Source organism: Ahaetulla prasina, chromosome 5 (assembly GCF_028640845.1).
Source record: "Ahaetulla prasina isolate Xishuangbanna chromosome 5, ASM2864084v1, whole genome shotgun sequence".
Classification (NCBI taxonomy): Eukaryota; Metazoa; Chordata; class Lepidosauria; order Squamata; family Colubridae; genus Ahaetulla; species Ahaetulla prasina.
The window spans coordinates 26,585,039-26,598,958 of NC_080543.1; positions in this window are offsets into that span (position 1 = coordinate 26,585,039).

Here is a 13,920-nt window from a genome sequence, read left to right on the forward strand (position 1 = left end):
TCCTGACAACTGATTTTGCCTTATGGAGAACATGATTGAAGAGGACAGGTTACAATCCCACTGCCACAAAAGCAGAATGGCAACATGTGAGAGTTAATATCTTCCCCCAAACCAGTAAGATGAAAACTTCTACCTCATGTTTTTCTTTAATTAAGTCCTCCCTGGGTTGCTTCTGGTCTTATCTGCACCCTTCCGGCAGAAAACAAAAGGCACAGGCTTTGTCTGGTTTGGCCTTATGTAACCATGCTGAAGGGAAGGCAGGTCACACTTTTCTCACAGTGCCTGGAAAGGTTTGGGCAGTGATTGATGGGAGCATCGGAAGCTGTTTTACGTTCAATCAGTCTATAGGTCTACTAATGGTCTACTCCTAATACCATAGCTAGTGGCTTTATCACTTAAATAGAACTCTTGAAAACTAGGGTCTTTTATTAAAGATGTCTAAGGTTGAATCTTGACCTTCTAGTGACCAGCAATTTATTTCTAACCCAGAAGCAAAGCCAATACAGACAATGAAAGTTAAATGAATAAATATCATATAATAGGGCAACCCTAAAACCGTATCAACTAAACACAGTGACTATCAATAGAGAAGAATATTTGTCGCTTAGTGTTGAAATGAAGGGTCCTTGGTGCTATTTGAGCTTTGTTGTTTTCTTACAAACATTTCATTGCCAAACTAGATAATATCATCAGTGCTAGTAGGGAGTGGGGTTTGCTCTCATTTTATATTCTGGTGGCTTGCCCCGTCAGTAGGAATGGGAGTGGGGTATTGTTTGCTTCATGTTTATTGGTCTCATACTAATCTTGGTATTAATCTCTGCTCATCTGGGTGTTGATTGCTGGTGGGGAGTTTTGATCTTTTTGTTCCCTTTTTGGCTTGCTGATTGTCTCTTTTGAATGATATGTAGATGTTGTTTATGTCTATGTGCATATTGATAGCCGATTTGTCAAAGTGCCAGGCTTCCAGGAACTTCCTGGCATTTTTGGACTTGGCTTGGTTCAGGATATTAATAGTTTCCCAATTAAAACTATGATTGAGTCTATCCATTGTTGTGAAATTAAGGGGTTTTCATCATGTCGTCTGACTGCTAGCTGGTGTTCATGGATGCATTCTGCTAATCTTCCACCTGTTTGTCCTACATAGCGGCTGCTGCAGTCCTTACATTCTATAGATAACTCGTGCTTTTTCTTCTGGAACTGCTGGCTCTTTTGGCTTACTCAGGATGTTTCGGAAGGCTTTAGTTGCTTTCGCAGTGGTAGTAATACTCTGTTGGTGGTTTTGATATATGGCAGCGATATCCTATTCACAGCTTGTGTTAGTTGTGTTGCATTGGGTTAAGTCAGTGGTTCTCAACCTTTATAGTGCTGCAACCCCTTTAATACAATTCCCCACGATGTGGCGACCCCAACCGTAAAATTATTTTTGTTTTGAATTTATCGCGCCTGAAGCCGTATTGGCTAGCGATCTGAACTGCTTGTGATTGCCTTGAGGATGGAGGCATTAAAGTGGAGACTCCTCCCCTATTAAGTTTATCCCGCCTGAAGCCAGATTAGGCTAGCGATTGGGAGTGATTGCAGCTGGCTTGAGAGGGAGACATCAGAGCAAAGATTTCTCTCTTTTTTAATTCATCGCGCCTGAAGCCGAATTCGGCTAGCGATTTGAAGAGCCTGCAGCTGGCTTGTGGAGTCAACCATTGGAGCGTGATTCTTCGATTCGCAAGTATACTTCCCATATTTCCGATGGTCTTAAGCGACCCCTGGCAAATCGTCATTCAACCCCCAATGGGGTCGCGACCCACAGGTTGAGAACCACTGGGTTAAGTGGTCAGGCACTTTTTGATGAAGTTGCATCGCTATCCATTTTGTTGGAAGATGTTGTATAGATGATCTGTTTTCTTTTTCTCTTGTTCATTGTGGCTGCACTGTGTTTGTGTTCATCTGAATGGTGTTCTGACACATTACCTTGGTAGCAGACCCTTGATTGGTTTGATGAAAAAAGCCATTTTCCTAACTGTAGGCAGAGTAGGGACTAAATGCCTCTCTTCGGCTGTTCATTATTAACACCCTGAGAGAAAGCCCTTTCCAGTGACCTAAGTTTCTGGCAGCCGGTGGATACTCAAGGAATAAAATCTTCAAAAGGGCTTCTATTCTAAGTAACTAAGCAGGATCAGAGAAGGAGACACAGTCCCACAGCCAGCCAGATCTAAAGTCATTTAGGGTTGTAAAGGTCACACCAACCTTAAATTGTACCCAGTAGGAAACTGGTAACAATATAGAACTTTAAGTATTGGCCTCACAGGTTCCAAGAAAGCTACACAGGCAAGCGGCATTGTCATTGAATTTTGCATTAATTGCAATTACAAGACACATTTCAAGGGGAGCCCTATTTAAAAGCACACTGCAGTAGAACTGTTATCAGCAGAATGCACCTCTTTGGGGATGCAATATGATGTACTGAACATTTTCCCTATGCTGTTCAGGGACAACCATTCAAATATTAAATCTGCTCTGTAACCCAAAACTCCATTCTCCCAACTTCACAGTTTTACTTATTGATCAATAATTCATTCCAAAATCTAAAAAAAAAAAGGAAAACAAAGAAACTAAGAACAAATCCCACCTCCCAGCAACAAAAGCAGCAGGACCAGTTATAAACCTGCCTGTCCTGCTATTGTGCTTCTAGTAAAGGACTGTGATTTTTATTACTTCCTGTGATAAGTTGCCAAACTGGCCAGACAAGGAAACAAATGTGTGGTCCTAGGTTTCTGTATCACCAGACGGTTAGGGCCATCAATTACTGAAGTCTAGAAAAGTTTTTACATATTTTCCCAGGGAATATTGGTGATTTTTTTACTCTTGAACAGTATCACATGATGCAACTTTCTTCTCAGTTTTAAATAGTTTCAACGTGAAATATTTCACATAATTACCATTCCAAGGATAGATTTGGTCATCTTAAAGCTGCACATGCAAACAAATATTCTAGTTGCCAATTTCCTTTGTTTCACTTTAGCATTGTTTTCTTTTCGGTTGGATTGCCAGTAGAAAACACATATTCTTTACATCAGTCTAAAATTGCAAGATCTATTTTTTAAACTGTGAGTGCTCACTGAAGAATTTTCCATCTGTTTGACAGAATCCCAGTCCATCCTATTGCATTATATGTTTAAGGATTAAAATTAGATGAAGAGGACATTGTCTCTCCTGGCAATAATGCTTATGATCTCATAAAGGATTCAGAGACAAACCTTGAAATTATGGATGGCTTCATTTAAGTTTTCAGCCTCATTTCCAGGTTGTTCAGAAAAAAGAGAAAAGTGAGAGGCAATGCTATGCCCCTTGCTACATTATTGCTTTCTGACTGGTCCATGTAGACCAGTCTACATGGTAGCTATTATTCATGTGCAATTCAAAATGGTGGTTTTAACTTATAAAGCCCTGTATGGGCTGCCACTTAAAACATAGACCTATGATGACAAACCTATGGCACGTATACCCGAGATGGCATGCAGAGCCATCTTTCCGATCATGCAAGCTGTTGCCCAACTCATGTGCATGCATGCACGCCCCAGCTGGGGTTCAGGCCTCCAGTGCACATGCGCCCAATTCAAGGGACACAGCTGTTCTTTGGAGCTCTTCTGCATATTTGGGCAGGTTGAATGCCACCACGTGTTTACTGGACCCGTGCCCCTCCTGGTTGGTGCTGGCCACTCGGGAGGTGACACGAGGCTGGCTCCAGGCGATTACGAGTGCTTCTTTGTTGGAGGGAGTCTTTCCGGCCGCCTTGAAAGAGGCGGTGGTGAGGCCCCTCCTCAAGAAGCCCTCCCTGGCCCGGCTGTTTTAGGTAATTATCGTCCGGTCTCCAACCTTCGCTTTGTGGCGAAGGTTGTAGAGAGTATGGTGGCATATCAGTTTTCCCTTCACCTGGATGAAACTGTCTATCTAGACCCATTCCAGTCCGGTTTCTGGCCCGGTTACAGCACTGAGACGGCTTTGATTGCATTGGTGGATGATCTCTGGAGGGCCAGGGACAGGGGGTGTTCCTCTGCCCTGGTCCTATTAGACCTCTCAGCAGCTTTCGATACCATCGACCATGGTATCCTGCTGCGCCGGTTGGAGGGATTGGGAGTGGGAGGCACCGTTTAACGGTGGTTCTCCTCCTATCTCTCCGACCGGTCGCAGACGGTGTTGACAGGAGGGCAGAGGTCGGCTCCGAGGCGCCTCATGTGTGGGGTGCCGCAGGGGTCAATTCTCTCACCCCTTCTGTTCAACATCTATATGAAGCCGCTGGGTGAGATCATCAGTGGTTTCGGTGTGAGGTACCAGCTGTACGCTGATGACACCCAGCTGTACTTTTCCACACCGGACTACCCCAATGAAGCTATCGAAGTGCTGTCCTGGTGTTTGGAAGCCGTACGGGTCTGGATGGGGAGAAACAGGCTCAAGCTCAATCCCTCCAAGACAGAGTGGCTGTGGATGTCGGCATCCCGGTACAGTCAGCTGAGTCCACGGCTGACTGTTGGGGGCGAGTCATTGGCCCCGATGGAGAGGGTGCGCAACTTGGGTGTCCTCCTGGATGAACGGCTGTCTTTTGAAGATCACTTGACGGCCGTCTCCAGGAGAGCTTTCCACCAGGTTCGCCTGGTGCGCCAGTTGCGCCCCTTTCTAGACCGGGATGCCTTATGCACAGTCACTCACGCACTCGTGACGTCTCGTCTGGATTACTGCAATGCTCTCTACATGGGGCTCCCCTTGAGGGGCATCCGGAGGCTCCAGTTAGTCCAGAATGCGGCTGCGCGGGTGATAGAGGGAGCCCCTCGTGGCTCCCGTGTGACACCTATCCTGCGCAGACTGCACTGGCTACCTGTGGCCTTCCGGGTGCGCTTCAAGGTTTTGGTGACAATCTTTAAAGCGCTCCATGGCATAGGGCCGGGTTACTTACGGGACCGCCTGCTGCTACCGAGTACCTCTCACAGAGAGGGACTCCTCAGGGTGCCGTCGGCTAGGCAGTGCTGTCTGGCGACACCCAGGGGAAGGGCCTTCTCTGTGGGGGCTCCCACCCTCTGGAACGAACTCCCTCCAGGACTTCGTCAACTTCCGGACCTCCGAACCTTTCGTCGCGAGCTCAAAACACACCTATTTATTTGCGCGGGGCTGGGTTAGTTTTTAAATTTATTGGTTTTAATGGGGTTCTTAGTATTTATATTGTTTTTTATCAATCTGGCTATTGAATAAGTTTTTTATGTCTGATTTTAAATTGTATTTATATGTTTGTTTTTAATTGCCTGTGAACCGCCCTGAGTCCCTAGGGAGATAGGGCGGTATATAAATCTGAAAAATAAATAAATAAATAAATAAATATGCATGTGCGTTTGTATATGCACATGAGAGTACTCACATGCAGCACATGCATGTGTAGGTGGCATTCATGTGTGTGCATTGTGCATGCAAACACCGCATACATGCGCAGATGGTGTAATTGCATGCGCAGCGCATGGGGAGCTGCACATGAAAGCCATGTACATGCGCAGATGGTGCAATTGCGCACGCAGCGCACGCAGCACATGAGGTAGGAGCCGCACATACCTGTTTGGCACTTGGTGAGTAAAGGGTTTGCCACCACTGACATAGAATAATAGGGTTGGAAGGGACCTTGGAAATCTTTTCATCCAATCCCCTGCCCATGGCAAGAGATCCTATATCTTCAAAACAAATGGCTATCCAGTCTCTTCTTGAAAACTTCCAGTGATGAAGCAGCTACAGTTTCTGGAGGCAAGTCAGTCCTCCAGATTAATTGTTCTCACTGTCAAGAAATTTCTCCTTCGTTCTAGGTTGGATCTCTCTTTAATGATCTTCTATCTGTGACTTCTTGTCAGGTGCTTTAGGCCAATACTCTTTTTTCTGTGACTTAAAGCTCTGTATTTCCATCTATGATCTATGGCAAAGGTGTCAAACTCGCTGTGTCACGTTGCTGTCATGTGACGTTTCATGATGTTTTCCCCCTTTGTGGAGCTGGGATGGGCATGACCTGCACATGACGCATCCAGTCCATGGGCCGCCAGTTTGACACCCTTGGTCTATACCCTTGAACAGCTCCCTTCTAATGACTGAATATACTCCAGTTCCAACCAGAACAAAATATGTTGTTTAATTAGAATTACTAAACTGTTTTAGTAATTGTACTGGTACTAGTTTGCATAAAGGAATACCTTTTGGAGATATTGATGATAGCTGATACGTTAATTGATCACAGACAAACGGATGTGTTTCAATTTGTTGAACCTACAATCCTTGCAATGGATATTCATCCTCTACTGTGCTGAGCTCAGCTAAGAATTAATGCTGAATCATTTCTTCCCAACACTGAGGAATAATGCTGGAATTAGTTCTTTAATAAACAAAACTCAACAGGTTGTGGAGGAGAGATGGAACAATGAAAAATTGGAGATGCAGATGATACCTTTTTATTAATCGCTCACAAGCTAAATTTGAATAATTTCCATTTAAAGCACAGAAGCCAGGTTTTGTATGGCCACAGCAGAAATTATTCATATGGTTCACCTCAATTGGAAGTGTGGTATGTCCATAGCTTATTTCCACTTAGCTAGAGAGGCAATTGAGACCTTTGCATTTTGCATTGTGTGTATTAAAATCAAGCAATGTTATTTTTGAATCAGATGCAAATAAATAAATAAATAATCACCACCAGAGAAGTTTTCCTGTTTTTCAATGAAATCTCATTGGATTTGATCAAAGAGAATTTGTTATTAAAATTCTTTCAAAACAAAAGAAAAATTCTTATGGGTAGTGTATTCTTTTGCCTTATTTGTTTATTCAATTTATGCACCACCCATCTCATTAGTAAAGTGACTCCAGATGGCTTACAATAATGATGAAGTGGCCAAGGGACATTTGCCAACATCTTTCATGGTGCAGCTCAAAGACTTCACATGGTTCAGTCAAATCATAAAGGAAGATATGAGAAGAAAATGCCTCCTAAACGTTTTTTTTCCCAGTCATAATACTTTTGCTCCTGGCTGAAAAAGACATCTGTCTTTGGGGAAATATTGCAGAATTTCTGCGTTCCCTGAAAAAAAATCAGAGAAATTATCCATCCAATTCTGAACAATTAGAAAGAAACATTTGTTCCCATTCTAATGAATAGATTTCTGGAGCCTTCAAGACTGTCTCATGAAGGTCAAAATCATAAAGTTCTTTCTTTAGTCGTTTTTTTTCCCAATCCAAAATGAAAGTGTAAGTAGAATTTTGCATTATTGTTCTTTTTCAGTTGTCATGAAGTATGATGCTTACAACAGAAGACCCTTTCTTAATTTTAAAGTATGAACTGAGAAGGGAAGTTCTATTTTTTTTGCCTACAAACAGGAGACTAATCCTAGTGTCACATCTGTATCTGTATATTAAAAGACTGCAACAGTTTTTGAAAGGAAAGAATGCTCCAAACCATGTGTGAAATTCTAATAGACCCATTCATATGAGCTTTTGGCAGTTGGCACTCCCATGCCCCCTCTAAACCTTGTACCATTTTTAAGAATCCTATCGAAACTAAGCAGGCAACATGCCAACATATTTCTTTGTGTTCCAGTGTTAGAGCCTTGACTCAGACTAGACGGGAACAAAATGACTTGAATGTCAAGGTTTATTATCTTCATAGGGGAAAACTATTTACAGCAACAACAATAAAAAGAACTATTCTAGATGGACCTCCTCCAAAGCAGTGCCAAGTACATTAACAATTCCATCCCAATGAGTCATTATTTTCTCCCCTTTAATACAGAAGAATCTTTTAAAAAGTAGTTTCACTTCAGATTAATGCCAAATTAAATAAATAAAAAAATAAAATAAATAAAAAATAAAATAAATAAAATATATACATATGTAGATACATAGATATATACATATATATCATGTTTCCTCAAAAATAAGACCTCCCCAGATAATAAGCCCTCCCCCGAAAATATTTAACCACATGTGCAGCTGGTCTCTGCCATTTCCTCTGATTAGGGTTTATTATTTATTTATTTATTATTTTGATTTATATATCACCCTTCTCCCGAAGGACTCAGGGCGGTTTACAGCAAAGTAAAAAGAAGAATACAAAAATTAAAATATTATTTAAAAACTGATTCAATTTAGCTAATAATTAAAACTCTAATAAAATTCTAATAAAAGCCCCCATTAAAACTATTAGGCCAGCCCTGCGTGATGGAACAAAAATGTCTTGAGCTCGTGTCGAAAGGTCCGGAGGTCAGGGAGTCGACGTAACCCTGGAGGCAGCTCGTTCCAGAGGGCAGGAGCTCCCAGGTTAGGGAAACAGAGCTGGAAATCAGGTAAAACGGCAAGAGAATCACCGTCTTGCTCCATGCATCCCAAAATAATAAGACCTCCCTGAAAATAAGGCCAAGCACTTATTTTGGGGTTCAAAAAAATACAAGACAAGGTCTTATTTTCAGGGAAACACGGGTACGTACAAGTTTGTTTTGTTTTAAAGCTGGCCTGGAAACAGCAAGGCATCCCATATTCTGGTACCTTAACTTCAAAAGCAAAACAGCCCAAATCCTCATTCTTAAACCATGTAGAGTTGGCAGCTGGACAATAATGTATACAAATCCTATTATATCATTAATTAATTAACCCTCCATCTGCAGGTTGCCTTTTCCAGAACAAAGCAAAAGATTTATGTTTTTATTTATCTATTTATTTATCAAATTTGTATAGCTGTCCATCTCACCAAGCACAGCTCTGGGCAGTGCATAACAATTGTATAGATTTCTACCTGACAGGTACTTACAATTTAAGATGGAGAAGAAAGCATGGCGGCTGGAAAACTGGAAATTAATAAGAATGGAGAAAGAGTTTGATTTAGTTTTTGCTGTGGAGAAATTGAAGGATTATTTTTTAAGATCCAAAAAGACATAACTTTAATTCAATGTTCACGAAGGAAACAGAAATGGTAGACATTTTTGAGGAAGAAGGAATTCTTCAGATGTCAGAGCCTTCTTCCTAGGCTGACAGAAAGTAACTACCATATCTCAAAGTCATCCAGTTGGCTTCATGCCTAAAATAGGATTAGAACTCGGGGCTCTCTAGCTTAGTCTGATGCCTTAACTGCTGCATCAAAGTGAGTCTCATTACCAATACTAGGATAGCATGATCTTTTGCTCTTGTAAAACAAAGAGAGTCAAATAATAAACTATAATTGCATCATGTATAGTACGATTTCTTTTTGTAACCAAGCTCAATTCCTCCTACAGCTAGTCTACTTCACTCTTCTGACTGATATTTTCCCCAAATAATTATCTACAAATAATTTATTATTTTCATGGATCCTTTTATTTTATCACCCTTTACCAATGTTGAAATGCTACTATTCAGAAGAGATCTGGATTAAACCTATAATCCCAAATTGTTTCTAAATATTACTCAGTCTAGATATCTATGAGCAAATTGGAATATGTTTCATTCACCAGTGAACTAATCAGTCCATCAGTAGACATTTGGGCAGTATTTCTCAACCTTGGCAATTTTAAGATGTGTGGACTTCAACTCCCAGAGTTGAAGCTCGAGCCATGCTGGAATTCTGGGAATTGAAGTCCAGACATCTTAAAGTTGCCAAGGTTGAGAAACACTGCATTTGGGAAAAGGCAGACATGTATAGCAGGATTTCCAGCCCTACAAATCACTGCTTAGTTTGTATATTTACCTCAGGTTCTGAGTGACAGCTAGATAATGGAAATAATGGGAGATTGACAAATTAAGGCAGGAATACATGGATTTATGGCAAGTTCAATTAGGAGTTGTGTCTATCAGTTGAAGAATAAAGATGGTATTCTGTAACTTTCAATTTCTTTGTCCTAGTGCTTATTTGTCATGTAGGCATTCTATATACCTGATAACTTATTTTTGTGGTGATGAGTGAAGGCTGTCCTTGTCTACAAGTAATGCACTGAAGCAATTTAGCAACCATCCATTCTGAGTTTCAGAATTTTTGTTCAGTCGCTGCCAAATAGTTCTGAGGTGACAGCTGGAGTGAATGCATGTAGGTTGGGATAAAGTGCTTCTTCCACTAATAGCAGAAGTAAGTTATCAAGCACTGCTTATTAAATAGTTTTCACAGTGTCAATCACTAAGCTTACATGGAAAATTCAGTTGAAATGAAATGAAATATTCCTTAATTTCAAACATAAAGTCTATTCAGAAAACCTCTGAAGCAAGGACTTTTGTCCTGGCTTTGTTGATACAAGATGATTTTAATTGCCTTTGGTGACAAAGCCTTCCAAGGCACTGTACATCAAGACTTAAATCACAAAAGAGAGAATAATGAAATGATTAAAACAGAAAACAAATGTTATTTTTCAAATCACAAATTTGAACAGAGATACATTTCATTCTCATTCCATAACGTTGTGTTATTAACAGTTCTCATAAAATTTTTGAACTCTTAACCTGTTTATAATAGAGAATACCCTCATTTTGTCCCCAAAAGGGGTTGTTGAAATGTAGTATTTTCTCTAGAATTTCATATAGTGGCAGTAATGCCTCCTAATGGATGATTTGCCACCCTTAAACCTTCTGAAAAATTCTGCAAGCGGCTAGGTGATGTAAACAGAGCTTATTATTTATTTTGGAAAATTATTTGGGAGAAATGCTTTGAACATAAGGGTAGCACTTCTCTGCTGTTCATTACAGCAGCCATATCAACTGGCTGATTCCATGAATAGCTAAGAGGTTGGTGCTGGTGCTCATGAATTATTTTTCAATTTTTTCAAACTGCGTACAGTCTTAATGAGTAAAACAGCACCTTTTTTATTTATTTCTTTTGTCACAACAGTATATATAATCATCAACATAAACAATAATTCATCATGAGAGAAAAAGTATATATAAGTAAAAGTATAAGTAAAAGAATGCATATAATACTATAATGAAGAGAACAATAGGACAGGAACGGTAGGCACTTTTGTGCTCTTATGCACGCCCCTTATAACTTATATATAACTTAACTTATAACTTAACTTATAACTTATAATAACTTAACCTTATAACTTAACATTGTTTTTATGCTCAGGGTTTCTCAGCTTCTTCTTGGTTTACTTTTTAACAGCAATCTGTGCTAGAAAAACAAACAGCTATTCCTTATTTTGCAGATGTCTTCCATCACCTAGTCCAGCATACAGTGGAAGCAGTACTGTAGCAACATGTTGACTGCAACTTCTATGCTATCACTTCCTGCTAACCTGACTACTGAATGCTGGTTACAGATAATGCAGTACAGTACAGACAATACGTTTGTTGTGTCTTGCCCGCTCTCACAGCAGCCGGGGTCTTCTTCCCTGCTCCCGAACACGGAGGAATGTATGCCTCCCGGCCCCAGTCCTGGCTCCATGCCCAGACAAGCTGAAGAGGAGGGGGCACCTCCCGGTCCCAGCCATGGCTCCATGCCCAGACAAGCTGCAGAGAAGGGAGCACCCCCTGGCCCCAGCCCTGGCTCCATGCCCAGGCAAACGGAGCAGCTAGACCCCTCCCCCTCCTCCACAGCATGTGAGCCTGAGGAAGGTTTATTTCCAACAGCTGCTGATTGGAGTGACCCTCGCATCAGAAGACTGGATAGGCGGAGGCAACAGAAGGAAGGGAGGGGCAGGCCTTAATGAGTGCTGAGTCATGGAGCCACACCCCATGGCCTATATAAAGGATCTGCTTTCTGGCAGTCTCTGAGTCAGGCAAAGTCGAACTTATCTTGCTGAAGTCACTTTCTGGTCTCCTGCCTGCTCTGAGGACTTTGCTAGGACTTTGGGCAGAGCTGCAGAGGCAAGCCTAATTTGGATTTCCCTGACCCGGCCGTCAGCGGAGGAGTAGGACACGACAACGTTCTTGTAGCCTCATCCATCAGGAATGTACCAAATTGGGAAGACTATGCAGTATAGGAAAAACTAGAGAGATCTGGATTTTAATTTATAACCTCTCACTCAGGAGAAAGCCCCTCTGAGTTCAGATCACCCTGAGGAATTTTGCTGCCGTAAGTCCTTGCAATTTTCCTCAGGCCACACAGAAACGCTGACTGAATTGCTTGTCCTGTCACTTCAAACTCTGATATTCACTATTATACTTAGGGTAGCAGGGTAGTTAAGGGATAGGTTATCTAGCATTCATCATTGTGTCCTGCATGAGTAGGGAATAGTTGGAAAATTCATGCAGAGAAGTTCAAGGCCATCCCTGGTGCACTTGAGCATTTGTCCACTTGCACTCATATTAGAGCCGGCCTGATGGGATTTCATGCAGAAACTCATAGAGATACACACAGACATATAGATAAAAGGCATTACCTAGTTTGTTTTATGAAACGAAACTTCCACAGTCAAGAATGGAATGGTCAGTATTAAGGGGAGAATAGCTCGGTGGTTTCACTGTAGATATGATCTTGGAGGAAGAGAAATAAAGTATGTAGATCAAAGTTGAGCATTTTTGCCCAATCAAGGGCTGCATTGCTTCATGGAGCTATCTCCTGAATCAAAAAGTGAGTCTCAAATCCAAAAAGATTTGCGTGTCCTTTCCTTGGTGCTTTCTTTACTTGTTCCAGGCAACAGGTACAGAAAAAACTCAAGATAATAAAAATCTGGCATGGACTTTTAGGAAGGATTTTGAAATTAGGAAAGATATGTAAAATTAGCTGAGGATCAGAAGCAGTCTTAGGGACAATATCAGAGGTGGTATTCAGCAGGTTCTGACCAGTTATGGAGAACTGGTAGTGGAAATTTTGAGTAGTTCAGAGAACCGGTAAATGCCACCTCTGACTAGCCCCTCCCCCATCTATTCTCTGCCTCCTGAGTACGAGCTGATCAGGTAGAAATGGGGATTTTGCAGTAATCTTCCCCTGGAGTAGGGAGGGAATGGAGATTTTACAGTATCCTTCCCCTGCCATGCCCACCAAGCCATGCCATACCCACCAAGCCACACCCACAGAACCAGTAATAAAAAAAATTGAATCCCACCACTGGACAATATTGATCTTGCAATGTATGTTAAGGCACTTTACAGGTAATCCTCAACTTACAACCACAACTGAGCCCAAAATTTCTGTTGCTAAGCGAGACATTTGTTAAATGAGTTTTTCTGCGTTTGACGGCCTTTCTTGCCATGGTTATTTAAGCAAATCACTGCAGTTGCCAAGTTAGTAACATGGCTGTCAAGTCAGTTTGCCTTTCCCATTGACTTTGCTTGTTAGAAGGTCACAAAAGGGGATCACATGACCCTGGGACACTGCAACCATCATAAACATGAGTCAGTTGCCAAGTGTCTGAATTTTGATCATGTGATCATGGAGATGCTGCAATGATAAAAAATGCAGCCACAGGTCACTTTTTTCGGTGGCATTATAACTTTGAATCAGGGGTAAAATCCAGTAGGTTCTGACAGGTTCTGGAGAACCAGTAGCGGAAATTTTGAGTAGTTCAGAAAACCGGCAAATACCACCTCTGGCTGGCCCCAGAGTGGGGTGAGAATGGGGATTTTGCAGTATCCTTCCCCTGGAGTGGGGTGGGAATGTGGATTTTGCAGTATCCTTCCCCTGCCACGCCCAACAAGCCACATCATGCCCACCAAGCCACGCCCACAGAACTGGTAATAAAAAAAATTGGATTTCACCACTGCTTTGAACTGTCACTAAATGAACACTTATAAGTCGAAAACTAGAATAGAATAGAATAGAATAGAATTTTTATTGGCCAAGTGTGATTGGACACACAAGGAATTTGTCTTGGTGCATATGCTCTCAGTGTACATAAAAGAAAAGATACGTTCATCAAGGTACAACATTTACAACACAATTGATGGTCAATATATCAATATAAATCATAAGGATTGCCAGCAACAAGTTATAGTCATACAGTCATAAATGGAAAGAGA